Consider the following 7,652-nt stretch of genomic DNA (forward strand, 5'->3'; position numbering starts at 1 on the left):
TTTATTCAATGCTCCCAAAGTGATACCAATACTAACAACAAGGTGAATCATATAGTAGAGATTGCAAACTAAAATAAGATGTGCAATATGTAAATGATAAGACTTCTCATTAATATTCCATAACGATAACTCACACCAAGGGATACATAGATAACCAACTAAAGGAGAGATACTTCCAAACGCAACCCATCTTATATGATAACTTCCCTACTCATGATATGATACTACTTGATAATAAAAGTAAAAGGTAGTGATAATGTGATACCGCGGCACTCCCCCAAGCTTGGAACAAACCAAGGGGATGCCAATACCGATGATGAATTACTCCTGCGGTGATGGTGGTGATGAACTCCCGTCATCAAACTTCCAAGGAAGAGGCTCTCCATCAAGAAACGACATCTTGGTCTCGGGGATCCTGAAACTAGCAGCACGGCTTATGTATTTAAACCTGTTTTCATACTCACGATTCGATTACGAAAATCATAGAGTTGTGCTTGGAGCTTGTTGGTGGTGTCGTGAAGTGAGAGGATATCGCTCCAAAGCTTTGTAGTTTCCTTCTCATGTTCAGCAATGAGTTCAGACACAATCCTGTGGAAAATATCCACCTCACGCTCGGCCATCTTCTTGTATTTGAAAACCTCTTGTTCTAGTTTCTCCATCCTGTCTTCCAGGCTTCCTTCTCCTTTAGGACCCTGGACATCCTTGACTGCAGCTTCTCCTTCAACGAGCAGCAACTCCTTGGGGTGCATCCTCAGCTCCTCCATGTACAAGTTGCCAACATCCTTGCTGGAGCTGCCCTTCGGAGTTTCCGACGAAGACATGATGGCTCTAGATCCGAAGCAAATCCTGGCAGAAACAACTCGAAACAAAACACGTCGAGAAAACGATATACGGACCTCCAGGGGTCCGGGGGATTATATAGCAAAATTTTTCTCGTCAAAAGGAAAGCACCAGATCGAACCAGAGTCGGAAAGGGGCGACGAGGCGGCCAAACCATAGGCCGGCGCGGGCCCAGGTCAGGCCGCGCCGCCCTATGGTGGCACCCCCTCGTGCGTCCTTTCCACTCCGTTTCGAACTCGTAATTTCTCATATTTTCCAAAAACAGCAAAAATATAGTTCGGAAAGTAAATTGCGTACTTTTCATTACCAGTACTGTTACCTATTCGAAGTCGAGTTCTGGCGGACTGTCAATTTGCCCTTTGATGTAGGCCTCCGGTGTTTCCACTTGAATAATATCAACATCAACATTATAAGAATCACCCGAGATATAATGCTTGAGTCTTTGTCCATTCACCACTTGCGTAGCATTGCCTTGGAGAGAGCTAATTTTGATTGCTCCTGAACGATACACCTCCTCGACAACATATGGTCCTTCCCATTTCGAGAGTAATTTCCCTGCAAAGAATCTGAGACGAGACCGATACAATAGGACTTTATCCCCAATATTAAATTCTCTTTTGATAATCCTCCTATCATGCCATTTTTTAACTTTCTCTTTAAAGAGTTTAGCATTTTCATATGCTTCACTTCTCCATTCATCTAGAGAACTCAATTGCATCAACCTCTTATCACCGGCAAGTTTAGGATCTTTATTTAATTCTCTAACAGCCCAATAAGCTTTGTGCTCTAGTTCTAGAGGTAAATGACAAGCTTTCCCATAAACCATTTTATAAGGTGACATTCCCATGGGATTTTTATAAGCAGTTCTATAAGCCCAAAGTGCATCCTTCAATTTACTAGCCCAATTCTTTCTAGTTTTATTAACGGTCTTTCCCAAAATAGATTTAATCTCTCTATTTGATAATTCTACTTGACCACTAGTTTGAGGATGATAAGCGAAGCAATTCTATGATTAATACCATACTTAGCAAGAGTTTTTCTAAAACCTCCATGAATAAAATGAGAACCTCCATCAGTCATAATATATCTAGGTACTCCAAATCTAGGAAAAATAATATCTAAGAGCATTCTTAAAGAGGTCTCACCATCAGCACTTTTTGTAGGTATAGCTTCCACCCATTTAGTAACATAATCAACAGCAACAAGTATATGAGTGTTACCTTCCGAAGACGGAAAAGGTCCCATAAAGTCAAATCCCCAACAATCAAACGGTTCAATAACAAGAGTATAATTCATAGGCATTTCATTGCGTCTGGAGATATTACCAACCCTTTGGCATTCATCACAAGATAAAATAAACTTTCTCGCATCCTTGAAGAGAGTTGGCCAATAAAAACCTGATTGTAAAACCTTTTGCGCGGTTCTTTCTCCAGCGTGATGTCCTCCATAAGCACTACCATGACATTTACTCAATATTTCTTGTTGTTCATACTCAGGAACACATCTTCGCATAATACCATCCACTCCTTCTTTATATAAGTGTGGGTCATCCCAGAAATAATGCCTCAAGTCATAAAAGAATTTTCTCCTTTGCTGAGCTGAAAAGGTTGGAGGCAAGTACTTGGAAACAATAAAGTTAGCATAATCAGCATACCAAGGACTGTCTCGCGAGCTCACCTTTATTACAGCCAATTATTCATTTGGAAAACTATCATTAACAGGAACAGGATCATAAGCAATATTTTCCAATCTAGACAAATTATCAAAGCAGGATTATCAGCACCTTTCCTATCTACAATATGTAGATCAAATTCTTGCAAAAGAAGTACCCATCTAATAAGCCTCGGCTTAGCATCTTTCTTTGTCATTAGGTATCTAATTGCAGCATGATCAGTATGAATAGTAACTTTTGAATCAACAATATAAGATCTAAATTTATCACAAGCAAAGACTACAGCTAATAATTCCTTTTCAGTTGTAGCATAATTTCTTTGAGCAGCATCAAGAGTTTTACTAGCATAATGAATAACATTCAGTTTTTTATCTACTCGCTGTCCAAGAACAACGCCTACAGCAAAATCACTAGCATCACACATAATTTCAAATGGTAAGTTCCAATCAGGAGGTTCAACTATAGGAGCAGTTGTTAAGGCTTTCTTAAGAGTTTCAAAAGCTTCCTTACAATCATCATCAAAAACAAATGGTACTTCTTTTTGAAGAAGATTAGTAAGAGGCTTTGAAATCTTGGAGAAATCTTTAATAAATCTCCTATAAAACCCAGCATGACCAAGAACACTACGAATACCTTTAACATCCCTCGGATAGGGCATCTTCTCAATTGCTTCAACTTTAGCTCTATCAACTTCAATACCACTCTCAGAAATTTTATGTCCCAATACAATTCCTTCATTAACCATAAAGTGGCATTTCTCCCAATTAAGAACAAGGTTAGTTTCTTCACATCTCTGCAAAACTTTATCAAGGTTTCGCAAGCAACTATCAAAAGAATTCCCATAGACGGAAAAATCATCCATGAATACCTCTACAATACTTTCACAAAAACCATGAAAAATAGCAGACATGCATCTTTGAAAAGTAGCAGGAGCATTACATAAACCAAAAGGCATGCGTCTATAAGCATAAGTTCCATAAGGACAAGTAAAGGTGGTTTTCTCTTGATCTTTAGCTTTAACAAAGAATTTGTGAAAACCGAATAACCATCAAGAAAGCAAAAATGAGTATTTTTAGACAATCTTTCTAGCATTTGATCAATAAATGGTAAAGGGTAATGATCTTTCTTAGTAACTTTATTAACTTTTCGAAAATCAATGCACATTCTATACCCTACAACTACTCTTTGAGGAATGAGCTCATCATTATCATTAGGCACAACAAATCATACCTCCTTTCTTGGGAACGCAATGCACAGGACTAACCCATCTACTATCGGCAATAGGATATATAATACCAGCTTCAAGAAGTCGTAATACCTCATTCCTTACCACTTCCTTCATCTTCGGAATTAGACGACGCCGAGGTTCAACAACGAGGCTTTGCATCATCTTCCATATTAATAGCATGTTGGCATATAGACGGAGAAATCCCCTTCAAATCATCAAGAGTGTAGCCAATAGCGCCTCGATGCTTCTTCAATATTTCCAATAACCTTTCTTCCTCAATCTCTGAAAGCTTAGAACTAATAATAACAGGATATATTTTCTTATCATCAATATGAGCATATTTAAGATTATCCGGTAAAGGCTTTAAATCAAAAACAGGATCTTCCTTTGGTGGCGGTGTTGTACCCAAATCTTCCACCGGTAAATCATGCTTGAGAATAGGTTGGCGAAGAAAAATTTCCTCAAGCTCATCTCTTTCTTTCCTAAAAATTTCGCTTTCGCTATCCTCCAAATGTTGCTGCAAAGGATTATTAGGAACAAGAACAATAGATGCACATTGCTCCATTTTAAAATCATTACTAGGCAAATCAGCTTTATAAGGAGTTTTAGTAAATTTAGAGAAGTTAAACTCATAAGATTCACCAGCGAATTTAGTCAAAATTTTCTCTTTCTTGCAATCTATAATAGCTCCACAAGTATTTAGAAAAGGTCTACCAAAAATAATAGGACAATAATCACTAGCGTGAGAACCAAGTACCAAAAAGTCAGCAGGATATTTAATCTTACCGCATAAAACTTCCACATCTCGAACAATACCAATTGGAGAAATAGTTTCTCTATTAGCCAGCTGAATAACCACATCAATATCTTCAAGTTCACAAGAATCAATTTCGTGCATAATCTCCGTGTAAAGCTCATACGGAATAGCACTAACACTTGCACCAATATCACATAATCCATAATAACAATGATCACCAATTTTAACAGATAGCATAGGAACACTAGCTTGTTTGGGTTTATTAGGATGTGAGACAATATTAGAAGCATCTTCACGAGAAAATAATATGACCATCCTCCACATTTTCAGTCACAAGATCTTTAACTATTGCAACAAAGGTTCAACTTTTATTTGTTCTTCGTGTTCTACAGGTTTCTTTTCACTTTTATGAACCACACTATTTATAACAGAGTACTCTTTCATTTTAGCAGGGAAAGGAGTTTTTTCAATATAAGCTTCAGGAATAACACGATCAGCAGTTTCAACTACAACGCATTTATTAATAGATGAATCAATTTTATCTTTATACGGTTCATGATACTTATCAAAATTCTTCTTTGGCAATTCATAATGAGAGGCAAAAGCTTTATAAAGATTTACAGCAACTTGAGAATCAAGACCATATATAGCACTCATATTACGAAATTTATCAAGATCCATAAAAGCTTCAATGCATTTATAATCATAAATTATACGATTATCTATCCTTATCGTTCTCCCATCCTTCGGTATTTTCTTGGATCCGATCAAGAAGGTCCCTTTTAAACTCTTCTTTGTTGCGTGTAAATGATCCGAACAAGAAGTATCCAGCAAGGTCTTGTCTTGAAAAGAAAGTCTTGCATAGAAATTATCAATAATAACATTACCAGGAAGCTCATGAATGGGGCATTTGAGCATTAAAGACTTCAATCTCCCACAAGCTTGGGCGATGCTCTCTCCATCATGAGGCCAAAAATTATATATGCGATTCCGATCCTTATGAATTTCACTTGGAGGATAGAACTTAGAATAAAACCGGGCACAATATCATTCCATTCAAGAGAATCCCCATTATCCGATAATTTATACCAATGCGCCGCCTTACCGGACAGCGACAAAGAGAATAGTTTCTTCCTCACTTCATCCATAGCAATACCTGCACATTTGAATAACCCGCATAATTCATGCAAAAACAGTAAATGATCACCGGGATGGACAGTTCCATCCCCTTCATAGCGGTTATCCATAACACGTTCAATAATTTTCATAGGTATTTTATATGGTATCACTTCCTCACCTGGCGCCTCATCCACTACCGTTGCAGTAGTAGTAGATTTCCCAAATAGAAATTGAAGAGAAGATCTCTCCATAATGACTTATAGCAGCAGGCAGAAATAAAATCAGCACAACAGTAAAGGTTTTCCTTACCAATTCCACTTACCAATAGCGCTTCACTCCCCGGCAACGGCGCCAGAAAATAGTCTTGATGACCCACAAGTATAGGGGGTGTATCGTAGTATCTTCGATAAGTAAGAATGTCGATCCCAACGAGGAGCAGAAGGTGTTGACAAGCAGTTTCGATGAAGGATTCACTATAAATGCTCACAGACAAGTATTCAGGGGGGTTTGATGTAACAGTTGAATAAAGTACGAGTATGTAAAGTGCGAGAGTAATAATTGCAGCGAGTGGCCCAATCCTTTTTAGCACAAAGGACAAGCCGGTTTGTTTACTTATAATGACCAAACGTTCTCGAGGACACACGGGATTTTAGTCTAGTGCTTTCGCTACATACGGCTAAATAATCTTCATTGTTGTGATAAGTGTTGTGTGGGTGAACCTATGCTAATGTACCACCCTTCCTAGGACTAATACATACTTATGATTATACCCCTTGCAAGCATCCGCAACTACAAGAAAGTAATTAAGAATTAAATCTAACCACAGCCTTAAACTCTGAGATCCTGCGATCCCTCCCCGCATCGATATACCAACGGGGGTTTAGGTTTCTGTCACTCCGGCAACCCCGCAATTGGCAAACGAGTACAAGATGCATTCCCCTAGGCCCATAAATGGTGAAGTGTCATGTAGTCGACGTTCACATGACACCACTAGAAGAATAACACCACAACTTAAATATCACACCATTGAATATTACTCAACCATAGTTCACTACTAACATTTAGACTTCACCCATGTCCTCAAGAACTAAACGAACTACTCACAAGACATCATACGGAACATGATCAGAGGTGATATGATGATGAATAACAATCTGAACATAAACTTGGTTCAATGGTTTCACTCAATAGCATCAACAACAAGTAGAAATCGATACCGGGAGAGTTTCCCCTATCAAACAATCAAGATCAAACCCAAATTGCTACGGCGGTGGCGGTGTCCAGCGGTGATGACGGCGGTGATGATGGTGGAGATGATGATGATGGTGATGGCGATGATGTCCAGCTCGATGACGGTGTCGATGGCGTCGATTTCCCCCTCCCGGAGGGAATTTCCCCGGCGGATTCTTGCCCGCCGGAGAGCTCTTTTCTCTCTGGTGTTCTCCGCCCCGCAGAGGCGGTTGTAACTCTTCGCGAGGTACCCCCTGTGGCTTAGGTCTTCGGGGCGAAGGGTTTGGCGAAGAAAAGGAGGCGAAAAGGGTCGTGGGCCCCCCAGACCATAGGCCGGCGCGGCCGGGGCACAGGCCGCGCCGCCCTAGGGTGTGGGCCCACCCCGGCTGCTCCTGGCTCCTCCTTCGGCTTCCTTCGTCATCTTGAAAAATAGGATTTTTGGTATAATTTCCTTCCGAGTTGATCTTCCGAAATATTGCGTTCGACGGTGCTTTTTCCAGCAGAATCCACGGCTCCGGTGTTCGATCCTCCAATAATGATGAAACATGCAAAATAGATGAAATAACATAAGTATTGTGTCCCAATATGAAATATATCAATGAATAACAGCAAATTATGATATAAAATAGTGATGCAAATTGGACGTATCACTGGCCACCACACGCCCACGCTCGCTGCGCCCGCATCGCTCGCCGCGCCACGCCGCTCGCTGCTCGCTCGCTCGAGCGGGAGATCGGGGCGTTGACCCCGCTCGCTCTCTCGTCCACGCCTCGCACGTTGCGCCGCTCCCGCTCGGCCCCACGCGC

This window comes from Lolium perenne, chromosome 3, assembly GCF_019359855.2.
Source record: "Lolium perenne isolate Kyuss_39 chromosome 3, Kyuss_2.0, whole genome shotgun sequence".
NCBI lineage: Eukaryota > Viridiplantae > Streptophyta > Magnoliopsida > Poales > Poaceae > Lolium > Lolium perenne.